Below are 14193 nucleotides of genomic sequence, written 5' to 3' on the forward strand. Positions count from 1 at the left end.
CCTGGTTGCCCCAATGCTCCCCCCTGCCAGCCAAGTCCCCACCAACTGCCCCTGCTGCCAGCCTTGTTGCCCCACGCAGCCTGCTGTTCAGTCGTTTGGTCATCCCTCACTAACCCCCCTGCCAGCCTGGTCACCCCACACAGCCTGCTGTTCGGTTGTCCATTCGGTTGTGACGGCCCCTGGCTTTTTATATATTAGGATTGATTCAGTAAATAATGCAATGACTCATTACATTTTTGTTGTTTAAGACGTAAAAAAACCATAGCAGTACTCAGAATGAATTGTGAAAGACTACCTCACACAACAACACCCTGTATCAATTCCATTTCTTTTTTTTTTTTTTTAAGAATTATGTTTTTTTTTATTATTATTTTTTTATATATTTTATTGATTTTTTACAGAGAGGAAGGGAGAGGGATAGAGAGTTAGAAACATCGATGAGAGAGAAACATCGATCAGCTGCCTCCTGCACACTCCCCACTGGGGATGTGCCCGCAACCAAGGTACATGCCCTTGACCGGAATCGAACCTGGGACCCTTCAGTCCTCAGGCCGACGCTCTATCCACTGAGCCAAACCGGTTAGGGCCAATTCCATTTCTTTAAATAAAGTAACTTCTGTTAACAATGTTGCATGTATTCTTCAGTCTATTTTCCATGCACTTATATGTACAATAAGTCCTCACTTAACTTCCTTAATAGGTTTTGTGACTTTAAGCAAAATGACGTATAATAAAACCAATTTTGCCATAGGCTAATTGATATAAACAAAAATTAAGTTCCTTGGGCATCTCATTGATCAAAATGACATTGAACATACTGATGTTGAACAAAACAATGTTATGCAAGGACTTGCTGTATGTGGATTACACTGACCTAAATTTAGGTTGTATTTTGTGAAATCAAATGATTAACATATTTTCTTTTGTGTTTGTCTTTCACTTTTAAGTCCTACCCCCATGTTGACATTAGCTGAATCATGGTTTCATTTTTGAGAATAACTATTGAAGCCATCTGAAATATGTTTTCATGTATGGCATGGAATAGGAATTAAATCTTAGTTTTCACAAATAATTACCCAATTTTGTGTATGGCTATATTAAACCCTATGTATATAATCTTGACACATTCTTTGTATCTATATAAATGTAAACATATTTTCCAGATACTTATTCTGTTTTACTGATTTACTATTCTTTTTTTGGGGGGGGGGGAAGGATGGGTCAGATTTTAACTTTATAATGAATACCTTTAGACATCTGACAAGTCAAGTTTTCCTTGCTTTATTTGTCAATATTTTGTTGGATATTATTATTTCCAGCTTATTTTTCAAGACAAATGAATGAATCTATATTTTCAAGTTAAAAAGCAAACAAACCAATGGTCCTATTGAGATTCTGATTATGACCAAATTTATAAATATTACAGAGTGCTCTGTATTTTTGCAACTATTCATTTATGTCCCTTAGCAAAGGTATAAAATGAAGATTAAGAGAAATTATTGAGAATGCTCCCTAACCTTACTTAAAACACTAAATTTCATGCCTCTCTCTTTTAACTTTTAAAGCTCTTTAGGTCTTTATGTACAGACAGCAAGACCACCACAACCTTCAAAAACAGAGAACTCACAGATGCCTATGTTCTAGTAACTATTTAGTTTGATTTTTTTAAATAATAAGAAAATAATTATCCTTATGCTACAAAGTAGAGAAACAATAGTCTCTCTGTGTATATATCTGTAGGCATGTGAGATTGAGAAGGTGGAGATAGTAGAAAAAGCAAGGCTCGATTCTGGGTCATCGAACATATAAATAAACAGTGTGTTATTACTTCAAGTGCAGAGGACAACTGCTGTAAGAAATGCAAAAATATTTAATCTGGAAAAAGAGAAGGTATTAATCCAGCAATTATGCTAAAGACATTTGTTAGCATGAGTGGCCTGAAAAAATTAGGAAACTTCACTCTAAACAACTGAATTTTAATGAAGCTTATTATGGGTATTTACTATTCCCAATGACAAATTGCCTTAAAATAAAAACAGCTCGATGACACACTATTCCTACACTGAAAGGGACAAGGTAAAATTAAATAGAGTATTTTGTTCGACTCTTCCAACAATTAAACTGGCTTAATTATTAAGTGAAAATATCCACCTGTGACAGAGACCACTAGCCTTACAATATCCCTTTTCCTTTTCTGCCTTCATAACAAGAACTCAAATTTTTAGCTGGCCATATTGCTGCTCAATTAAAGGGCGACATATCCCAGCTTCAGCTGCAGATAGGTAAAGCCATGTAGCAAAGCTTTGTGTGTGCTTCCTTGGCTCCTTCTATCCTGCTGGCTAAGGGGACATGTGATCGCTCGAGGTTTAACAACTACGAGACCATGAGGACAGGAATTATATCATAAAGACTAGAGGCCCGGTGCACAAAATTTGTGCGGGGGGGGGGGGGCTGTACCTCAGCCCAGCCTACACCCTCTCCAATCTGGGACCCTTTGGGGAATGTCCGACTGCCAGTTTGGCCTGATCCCTGTGGCCTAAACTGGCAGTCGGACATCCCTCTTACAATCTGGGACTGCTGGCTCCCAACCGCTTGCCCGCCTGCCAGCCTGATCACCCCCTAACCACTCCCCTTCCAGCCCGATTGATGCCTAACTGCTCCCCTGCTGGAGGGATCACCCCCAAATGCCCTCCCCTGCTGGCCATCTTGTGGCTGTGAGCGCCACCATCTTTTAGGGCGGGGCAGTCAATTAGCATATTCCCTCCTTATTGGTTGTGGATGCTGCCATCTTCAGGGCGGGTGGTCAATTAGCATAGTCCCTCCTTATTGGCTGTGGGCGCTGCCATCTTTGAGGGCGGGCAGTCAATTAGCATATTCCCTCCTTATTGGCTGTGGGCGCCACTATCTGTGATGGCATGAGGGTCAATTAGCATATTCCCTCTTTATTAGATAGGATGAAAGAGGGGTGAGCTGGAAGGAGCCTGGGTCCCTGATGATATACAGGAAAACCATACCATCCTCTTATCTCCAAAGGAAATAAAACTCTTTCATTTGTGATATAAATTAACTTCTATCTTATTGAAGATATTTTCATTTGTTTTGTTAGATGCACCTGAACCCAATACAAATTATATACCACTACTGACCAGTAAGATCAAAGTTTGTGGTCCCAGTGTATTAAACTATTTTTGTACAAATAGTCCTCTTGATATTGTTATTGTTATAAAAATTTGCTATTTCCAAGTGAATACATTTTAATTAAAGAATTGTTATGTCAAACATTTCCAAGACAAAATAATTACTATTTTCTCTAGACTTTGTTTTATCCATGGTTTTTTCCATCAACATGAACATTTTTAAAAAAATATATATTTTTATTGATTTCAGAGAGAGAGGGAGAGAGAGTTAGAAACATCAATGATGAGAGAGAATCATTGATCGGCTGCCTCCTGCACGCCCCCAACTGGGGATCAAGCCCACAACCCAGCCATGTGCCCTTGAGCTGGAATCAAACACGGGACTCTTCAGTCTGCAGGTGGACACTCTATCCACTGAGCCAAACCGTCCAGGGCAACATGAACATTTTTTAATAGAAAAAAAACATAGTTATAAAAATCATAAGCAACAAATAAAGATAATCCAATTTTCTTCCCTTTTAAGTATCATCATTGCAAAAGAGTTTGGATCAGTGTGGTTTCAAAGAAAAGACTGTATACTAATTTTAATGTATATTAATTTTATATGTAAAATTGCATGTACATAAATATATTAATTTTACATGTACAGAATATTTGGATGCTAATTTTTGCTTTACTGCTATGATTAGGACTTCTAGTACAAAGGTGAATAGAAGCAGTGAGAGTAGACACACATCTCATTTCTAATTGTAAAGGGAACACTTCTAATGCTTCAGCATCAAATATGACATTTACTGTAGGTCTTGGTAGAAATCCTTTATACAGGATGTCCATCAATATGAAAGTTACTTTTCTATTTCCAGTTTGCTAAGTGTTTTTATTATGACAAGATACTGGATTTTATCAAACACCCTTTGGAAGTCATCAAGAAAATAATGTTTTTTCTCCTCTAATCTATTAATGTGGGAATTGCTTTAACATATTTTCCAATGTCAAGCCCACTCTTTAACTTTAGATAAAACTTCTTTGGTCACAACAAATGTTTTAAATACATGGCTGGATTCAGTTTTCATTTTTATTTAGGATTTTTGCATCTAATTTTACAAGTGATATTTGCCTTTAATTTTCCCTAATCATACTTCTTGCTCTAGTTTTGACATCAAGGCTGTCCAAGCCTTATAAAGTGATTTGGGAAGCAAACATAATTTTAGTCTCTAGATCAGTTTATATCAGATTAGAATTGTTCATAGAATTTTCTTGTAAAAATGGTTAGGCCTTCTTGGATTTTTGGTCAATAAGATTTTTAAACAATTGATTGTTTCTCTTTAATAGTTACAGACCCTTTTTATTTTCTATTTCTTCTTGAGTTCTATTGAAATATTTTCCCAAGACTATGTACATTCGGACAGTTTCACTGATTATTTCCATGCAATAAAAAGAGCAGTGAGTTTAAAGGGCCTGTTTAAACTCCCAGTTCCATTATTTACCAGGCAATGTGTTCCAGGCAAGCCAACACTGACTCTGAATCTGCTTCCTCATTTATTAACCAGACATAATAATTCCTAGCTCAAAGAGCTCTTGGGAGTATACTTAATTGTTTGATAGTGTACTGCAAGCACTATAGACTATATGACATTATACTCTTAAAAGACATTACTCTAAAACACAAATTAATAATAATTATGATATTCCACCACTAAAGCCTTTGGCTATGGGGTAGGAATTCAAATTGCAGACTCTTGGAGATAGAAGGTCAAGTAGTTTAAGAATCTATCATTATCCACCTCTACAGAACACCTAAAGGACCAAATATCCACTACATCACGACGTAGCCCTCTCTGTCTCTGGAGAGCTACACTACTTAAAAGTTCTTTATGCTGAGCCACAAGATCCTATTCCCTACAGCCCCATTTGGTCTACTTTTTTCTTTTCTTGGAGAGAAATCAAGTTTTTGCTATAACAACCTTAAAATATTTAAAGTCAATTATAATCTTCTTGCCAATAATGAAAAGAATATGGATTTGGAATTAAGACAGGTGGTTTTGCTATGTGAAGATTGCTGTTCTTATAAAAGAGACCCTGGAGAGCTCCCTCGCCCCTCCTCCATGGGAGGGGACAATGTAAAGATGGCCATCTATGAATCAGGAAGAGGGTTCTCACCAGAAACCAAATCTGCTGGGGCTTGATCTTGGACTTCCCAGCTTCCAGAACTGTGAGGAATACATTTCTGTTCTTTATAAGCCACCCTGGGCCAATAGCAACCCAACTGAACTCAGGCAAGAGGATTATGGTCTATTTTCATATTTGACACTATTCTGCACTTCATTCAGAGGTGCCTCGGAAGCCATACAAGATGTTCTGAATTTGATATATAGTATAGTGAATCCCTGTACGTAGAGCTCGGGAAGTATGTCTCAGCGCTGCGGCTGATGCAATGGTGTGAGCACACTCCACCATGACATGCTTCCTCGGCACACCAGGAAGTAGCAACGGCCGCCTGAACGAACTCCTAGAGCCACGTGCACAGTACCCCAGCCTTTCAGCCATTGGTCGCCTGTAGCAACGTGTCTCCCTCTGATTGGTCCCCTCATGCTATATATACCCCTGTAGTTCCACAATAAAATGGATCTGTGTCACTGAACCTGGTCTCCGGAGTCGTGCGTGCAGACGCCCTAGCGCATTGGGGCTCCGTCATCCTCACCCCCGAGGAACCCCCTGCTTCAAATCCCCTTTGTTTTCTTTTCAAAGGGGAGATTCTCATTCCTCACTCCCATCTATAAATTAATGAAGAAATGTATTAGAGTCACACAGAAATCAAGAAGCATATTAAATCTAGATAAAACATGGGATACGTTGCAAGATTATAAAGGTAACATTTGACTGAGACTCATAGGTGGTCAGGGAGTGAGCACAGTGGATATCAGTAGATGTTCCCACCTAGATGAAAAAGCTGCGGCTAAGCAGCCACAAGGAGGCCAAGGTGGTTGAACCGAGATGGGGCAGGTCAGGCAGGTAATGGAGAATGGATCTGAGGGCTTTAAGGTCACTGCAAGGACTGTGGCTTGTGCTCTGTGTCAAATGGAGAGTCACTGCAGAGTCTGAGAAGAATGACATGACTGGATTCCCATTTCAAAAGGATCACCTTGGCTCCTTTATTGAGAAGGAACTGAGGAAAACAGAGGAGCAAGGGTCTAAGCAAAAATATCTTTATTTTCTGATGTAATTCACGTGGTTCTGTCCAGGGTGGTTGAAATAATAAGTGCAGTGGTCACCCCTTATCCATCGGGGATACATTCCAAGACCCCCAGCAAATGCCTGAAACTGTGAATAGCACCAAACCCTATCTATACTGTTTTTTCCCATACATAAAGTTTAACAGAAACATTAGGCAAAGTAAGAAATTCACAACAATAATAAAACACAACAATTATAACAATACACCATAATAAAAGTTATGTGAATGTGGTCTTTTCCTCTTTAATAATTGATCGGATAACTTAGGTGGCTACTAAGTGAGTAAGAGGCAGGTAGAATATACAGCGTGGATGTGCTGGAAAGCGATGATTCAGTCGCAGGTGGGACAGGGCAGGATGGTTTGAGATTTCATCATGCTACTCAGAACAGTGCACAATTTAAAACATGAAATATTTTATTTCTGGAATTTTCCATTTAATATTTTTGGGTTAGGTTGGCAGTGGGTAACTGAAACCATGGCTAAGGTTAAGGGGAGAAGCTACTGTGGTTGGATTCTGGATATATTTTGACAGTAGAGAAAATAGAACACCCTAATGGATTGTGTATGAGATGCAAGAGACCTATGTTAGAAGAAATCTCAACCAGGAAAAGTCAAGAAGAGACAAGAAAAAAAATAGATGGGGCTGTAAGAGACCTAGGGAGAGACCTGGGGGAAAATATTGATGAGTTCCTGTTCTTCACCTCAGCTAGTGATAATAAAAACCATGACCCTTTAACACACTGAAGAATATACTCCAACAAGAAAACAGAACACTTCACTCAGAGGTGCCTCTGGAGCCAGACAAGGTGTTCCAAAACTGATATATAGGATAGTGAGTCCCTCTGGTTTTCTTTTCAAAATGAAAAGAAGAGGAAAAAGACAAAAATGCAGTAATACAATACAGTGCAAACCTTGAAGATTGATATCATCCAAAGCTACGGGCTAAAGATATTCTGTATAGTGATATTTTTTACAATAGCGTGTGTTTTTTATAGGTCAAAATAAAGAAGACCTGTTCTGTCTTACACCATATTTAATGTCCCCTGTGTCTTGGAATGCCAGAACATCTCTCTTTGTGAACTGTCACATCGCTGCTGATGGCAGCTTTGTCTCGGCAGAATGATTATTAAGCAGAGCCGCTACACAGCATAAAAGTGAACAAGGAGGGCACCAGAGAACAAAAATAAAGAATGAAGCGGGGGCGCTAATATTAAATCTGATAGTGGAAATACGTATTACACTCTTTAATTATAACAAATACCTATATTTAAAGGTGACAGGTTTTTTTCTCTTTTTCTAAAAAAGTATATGTAGACTTCTGTAGGGCTAATTTAATTTTCCTTCCTTTTTTCTCTCTGTTCCAGTAATCTAATTGCATATTGTTATACTGTGCCAACAGCTCTCCCAGGAGAAGAGGGGGGAAAAAACAACAACATAAAACTGCAGAAACCGGCACCCATCTGCTCCTTTATCACTGGCATCATTTAAATGATGTTTATAATTCTTTTTACAGTAATGAAGTATCTGCTCAGTGGTTAATAATTCAAAATACAGTAAAACTAAACCAAACAAATGGTCCCAATATAAGAAATCAGCATAAGAAATAGGTTTGGACATGATGCAGTAGCTGTCAGAAGGAAGAAAAGCAACATGTTTTATGGGCAGAGCACAGAGGTGTAGATTAAAAGATGTAGTGTCTAGTCAAGAATGGCAGCGGGCATTTTTTTTTCTTCTAAAAAATCTGATTACATTACTGTTAAATCATTTGTTTGATGTCTTAGTAATCGAAAATTGCCTTCTAGGAGCCACCTTCTACCCTGCTATTTCAACAACTGATAGTTCTGTTGGCTCTGTTACATCATGAAAGATGGATTTCATCGGTGTCAATCCAAGAATCTCTTCTCCACCTCATCTACCCAAATCTCCTTAACTTTTCACCTTAAGCCTCTGCATTTCAAAGACAGAAAGGATGCTTCCCACAGCTTATTCACCAAATGCATCACCTGGCACAATTACCTACATATATACTTTTACTTTCAGCCACTAAATATCTTTCAAATGCGCCAGGATTGGAAATAACTCTCACATAGAGAGGGTTTAACTCTTTCCAATAATAAACCCCTGAAATTCTGGGGCAGAGAATCAATGATTCTACATGGAATCCTTGAATATAAACTTTGAAAACAACTGGAACTGGATTTGATAGAAAGTACTAGTAAATGAAATTTCACATGGAGAGGACTTCTAGCAAGGTTTTCTCTCTTGACCTGGGTGGTGTTTCCATAGGAGTTTATAGCTATTCTTTAAACCATCTGAGCACTAGACATGCATCTGTATGTATGACAGACAGCGGGCCCTACATATCCACAGGTTTTGCAGCCACGGATTCAATCAACTGCTGATCAAAAATGTTAGGGGGAAAAATCCCAGAACTTCCAAAAAACAAAAATTGATTTTTGCCATGTACCAAGCCCTACGTGAGTCCATATGCATGAAATGATGGTAGGCATACCTTGCTGTAGCCTGTACGCAAATATAGGCTATGTGCAAATACTACTCCATTTGATATAAGACTTCAGCATTGCAAATGTTAGTATCCGCGGGGGTCCTGGGATCAATCCCCTGTGGATACCGAGACATAACTGTATGCCACATTTAAAAAGTAATAAAATTATCTTTACAGATCTTTTAGGAATTTAAATACTTAGGTGTACTTCTGATGAGATTCAGGGAGTTGGAGGTAGTATTTCAAGGTATGTTTCAGACTCTGATTCTATATTTATTACATATTAGTCAATCCATCACTTTCAACTCTCCATATTAAAAAATATTTCAAGGTGAAAAACCAGAAACTTCTCCGTCTTAATCAAGATTTTAAAGCAAGAATTAAAGACATTCATGATATATGTGTTATCACTAATGAATGTGACTATGCTAAGAAGCTGCACATTTGCCCTCTCCACCCTATTTTCTTCCTATTTTATTTACTGATGATAAACAGAAACTTATTATGAACTATCCCCTTTGACCTCACAATACATTAAAAACAAAACAAAAGCAGACATCGACCTTCAGAGTACAATTACAATAATGCTACATTTCTCTTTTAAATAATAAAAATTATCATGCAAATAAAGCCTTCAGAGTTTAAATAAATTTCTCTGCCATGCATGAAGAAAACAAAATTTAAGAAAATTATCAAATTATAACCATGTCTTTTCTTCCCTTATTTCCATTATATTTTACTGAATTTATCTGTTTACTGCCTTGTAATCAGCATTTTAGAAGGAACTGTATAAAAATGTTCTTAAATGTTGCTCTTTTCACACACACACACACACACACACACACACACACACACAAATAAAGTGAAGTGTTTGTGTTGTTTATATTCTTTCCCCTTTTTAGGAGTAAGTCATATCCAAAGAACATAATGGCCATTCTATAAGACTGGTATAATTAAAAAGAGTGAAATCATATGTAGACTTTAAAAGACTTTACCAGTAATAGTGAAAAATGCCATAATATTTAAAGACAATCACTGGTAATCTGTAAATGGGTGATATTTACTTTTTAAAAAAGCAAATGGAAAAATGGCAAAGAGTTTTAAAACTGTAAAAATGAACTCAAAGGTGACGGAAGAAATTAAATTAAATTTACAAAAAGAATGAACTCACTATCATCAATTTCTTTCCATCTTAGGAGTGGGCAAACAAATAAAAGCATGTGTAATTAAATATTCAAAATATAATTTATTCAAAATATAATTTGTTTTTAAATGTTGCATTAAAATGTTTAAAATTTTTTTCCATGAAAAATTATAAACACCTACACTGATTCCTATAAATGGGTGATGACATCATCCACATAAAATATTTCTTTAGGCCCTGGCATTTTTCTCAGTGTTACAGTATAATTTAAGGTAAGCCACATAATGGATTGCATTATAATGAATCATATAGATCTTCAAATGACTTATCTAATTTCACTTTACAGTCTAAAAGCACATATATAACCATGTTGTTTCTCTACATGTCTCTATGTTTCTTCCTATTAATTCTAAATGTGGTACAGCAATCAGCTCTCTTTACATGAAAAAAAATGTAAGTAGTAAAAAACAGGAAACATTATCAATGTAACTTTTACATTTCATTTAATTGACAAGAATGCACAAAGTTACTTAAATTACCCCTTACATTACATTTCATGCTTTCCTTCAATCACTTGGGTATTAGAAAGGAGAGGAGTGTATTTGTGGGTCAAAATTATCATAAGAGCAAGCACTATAAAATTAATTTATTAATTTGGTTTACAATACAACACAGTTATTGAAATATATTTGCTTCAGACACTGTGTTAGCCTTTGGAACAACAAAGATGACTAGAAATGATGCTTACCTGGCTTTTATTGGAGCAGGTGGGGTTGGCATTTTGGAAAGGGATGGAAAGCAAATCTTGCAAGGCCTATATTAGAAGCAAGTACAACATGTGTGGTATGAAGAGGAAGGAGCAGATCAGAGGTCAGCCAGGGTACCCATCCCTCATCCCCAGAAACCATTCCCTACCAAAAAGTTCAAAAGGAACATTTCGCAAGGACTATGCTTACCACATAGTCTACATATTGCAAAAGCTTGTCAGATTGGAAGGCTGAACACTGATTGCATTTTACACATACTGCTATCTCAACAAAAAGTGAAAAAAGATACATTTTAATGGGGGATATTATAATTGAAAGCTTATTCAAGTAAGTAGATTTTCAACATAAAATATTAATCTGGTCAATAATCATGTTTGTAAGAAAGAAATGGAGTATTATTGTGTGAGCCATAAGTTCAAATTCCTATCCTGAGTATTTAAATATTTTTTCCAAACATCACTATATTAATCTGCCTTTTTTGCATTTTACTGCTGTTACTGCTCAAAAATTCAATCTCCTAGACAAATGGCAATTCAAGAACACATTCAAATTCCAGTGATATATTATTCCCGTGACTACAAAGGTATATTTGCCCATTCAGACTTTTTTCATTCAATAGCTGTTATATATCTCTGAATACAAAATACACACGCTGCTTTCTCAACTACTATAACATATAGCAATTTCTACAATCCCTCATCCTTTCTCTGAAAACACTTAAAATATACTTAAATTTAAATTAAATCATATAGAAGAGTTATTTACACTATTTTGACATAACTTGAATATTTTATTTTATTCAATGTATCTTGTAGGTTAAAAGTAAAATGTCATGAGCCTCATTATTTAAATTCCATGTAGGAAAACTACTGTTGCCTGAAATATTTTGACAGCACTGCACCTAGTATTACTGCCCTGCAAAATTTAAATATCTTTTGGTATTATAGCTCCCCTACATTAGGAGGGGTTCTTCCAGTTTTAATACCCTTTTTTCTATTTCATTTTTAGATATATGAATCCAGCAAAGGGGAAATAATGAACTTCTAAGGAGGAAAACATAAATGCTCTTGCATATAAACAATTTCCTCTGAACAATTTACAGATTCAGTTTCAATAATAATAAAGTTTTTTTTCAGCTTGACAACCCAGCCACCACCATTGATGGATATACTCTTTAATGAGTCAGCAATTGAGTAAATTTCTTTAACTGATTCCAAATCCCATCCTCCAGAATAGATGGTTACTGGTTATTGCTTAGTTTGTACATACTCAGTGAAGCCAATATACACACTTCTGAGAAGGGAAGAGACCACCTACCTGACTCTGGGCACGTCCCATAAACCTGGAAACTACCAGCCACTAAACAGGCTATGTGAGGGTTAGGTGTGGCAATACATACAAGAATGTCCTGGAAACTTAAAAAAGCCATATACATACAAGATTCCTATTATTACTAGTAATGACTAAAAAGTGCAACATGTCACTGATTTATCTTTTGCCTTCCGTGTAAGATTTGAACCACAAGGGGGGAAAGTGCAGAGACTGAAGACAGACACCATCTTCTCATGCCCGGGTTATCATAATTGCTTCCTAATCCGTCTCCCCTGTTTGTGCACTTGACACCTTATAATCTGTTCTCCGTATGCAGCAATCATAATAAGCCTTTAAAAATAAGGCTGTTCATATCACTCCTCTGCTTAATACCCCTCCAAGGCTTCTCATCTCCGTCAGAGTAAAAGCCAAAGTCCTTAGGCTGGCATGCAAGGCCCTGCAAAAGCAGTCTCTCTGCCCCTACCTCACCTTCTCCCCGCACCCCCCTGCGGAAGGCCCTCCAGGCACAGTGGCCTCCTTGCTCTTCTTTGACAGGCACACCCCAATTCCAAGTCTTTGCACTTGCTGTTTCCTCTGCCTGGAATATTCTCACCCCACGTATCCATGTGGTTTCCTCTCTCACTCACCTTCAAGTCTCTGCTCAATTGTCACATTTCTGATAAGGTCTAAAACTGCAACCCTACCCATACTCCTGGCATCCCCAGCCCTTTTCCTACTCCAAAATAGTTCCTTACAGTACAACCTACTCTACTTATTACTTTGCCTAATTTCTGCCTGTGAGCCCTATGAGAGTGGGGATTTGGGTATGCTTTGTTCACTATTGCACCCCCAATGCCTAGCACACTGCCCGACACATAGCAGCACATCAGGAAATTTGTTAAAGTAACAGATAAGCAAAGTTCACATCATATACACATGCGAGCTACCTGTAAACTACAACACAGGGTGGAGCAAAAGTAGGTTTACAGTTGTGAGTATACGAAACATAGTTCATTTCTTCTATTATTATTTATTAATTATTGCATTATTTTCCATACAAAACAACTGTAAAGCTGCTTTTGCCCCACCCAGTATTCTAACAAACTCTGTTGAACTCAGGTTAAGCTAAAAGAAGGGAGAACATGAGCTCACTCATATGTGGAATCTAATGAACAAAATAAACTGAACAAAATAGATCCAGAGACATAGAAGCATGGAACAGATTGTCAAATCTCAAAGGGAAGGAGGGGGCGGGTGGGGGGGTGCATGAAAGAGATCAACCAAAGAGCTTGTACGCACATATGCATAACCCATGGACACAGACAATAGGGTGGTGAAGGCCTGGGGTGGGAGCCTGAGGCAGGTTAGAAAGGGTCAATGGGGGAAAACGGGAAATATTTTTTAAAAAGAGAAATATTACACAAATAATCACAAAACAAAATAAACTAGTATGTGCCAAGTGTATCAGTAAACTGGCATGGCTTGGCCATAGTGGCTCAGTGGTTGAGTGTCAACCTATGAACCAGGAGGTCGCCATTTGATTCCTGGTCAGGGCACATGCTGGGGGTTGTGGACTTGGTCCCCAGTAGGGGGCATGCAGGAGGCAGCCAATCAATGATTCTCTCTCATCACTGATGTTCCTATCTCTCTCTCCTCCCTTCATCTCTGAAATCAATAAAAAATATATTAAAAAATAAAAATAAACTGGCATGACATTCAGGAGAGTTCCAATATATTCATGACATATTTGTTTAACCAAATATCACTGTATCATTAAAGAACACATTTCAAATCCATCATTTTTATAACTTTAAAAAACAAAAGATGGGGACCATTTAATGCCAAACACATTCAATAATTAAATTAATTATATATGCCTTTGATTCTACTCAATATGAAATCAAGATTGCCACAAAAACAAATAGGAGATTCCAGTACCTCCACATTTTGCTCCCACAAACTCATAAAAACAAAGTTTGTATTTTGGCCATTACACTCTCTTAGCTTACTGATCAATCACAAATAGCTCAATGTAGGCTGTTTTCTCAGGAAATGTGGGCTCCTAGGAACAGGAGTGGGGAACCCACCATCCT

General features: G+C 37.4%; 1 protein-coding gene across 4 annotated transcripts in view; it reads right to left on the minus strand.

The window, feature by feature from the left end:
- PAM (peptidylglycine alpha-amidating monooxygenase) overlaps positions 1 to 14193 on the minus strand; it is a 265501-nt gene that overhangs the window by 175603 nt on the left and 75705 nt on the right. Inside the window, exon 3 of one of the 4 annotated variants that reach the window (XM_023749628.1) lies at positions 10771 to 10836. The exons of the other annotated variants lie outside the window; for them this stretch is intronic. The gene's annotated coding sequence lies outside the window, so the exon portion shown is untranslated. The remainder of the gene's footprint in view (positions 1 to 10770; positions 10837 to 14193) is intronic. 4 annotated transcript variants of the gene reach the window in all.

The sequence above is a fragment of the Myotis lucifugus genome, unplaced genomic scaffold (genome assembly GCF_000147115.1).
Source record: "Myotis lucifugus unplaced genomic scaffold, Myoluc2.0 scaffold_0, whole genome shotgun sequence".
In the NCBI taxonomy this organism is placed as follows: domain Eukaryota; kingdom Metazoa; phylum Chordata; class Mammalia; order Chiroptera; family Vespertilionidae; genus Myotis; species Myotis lucifugus.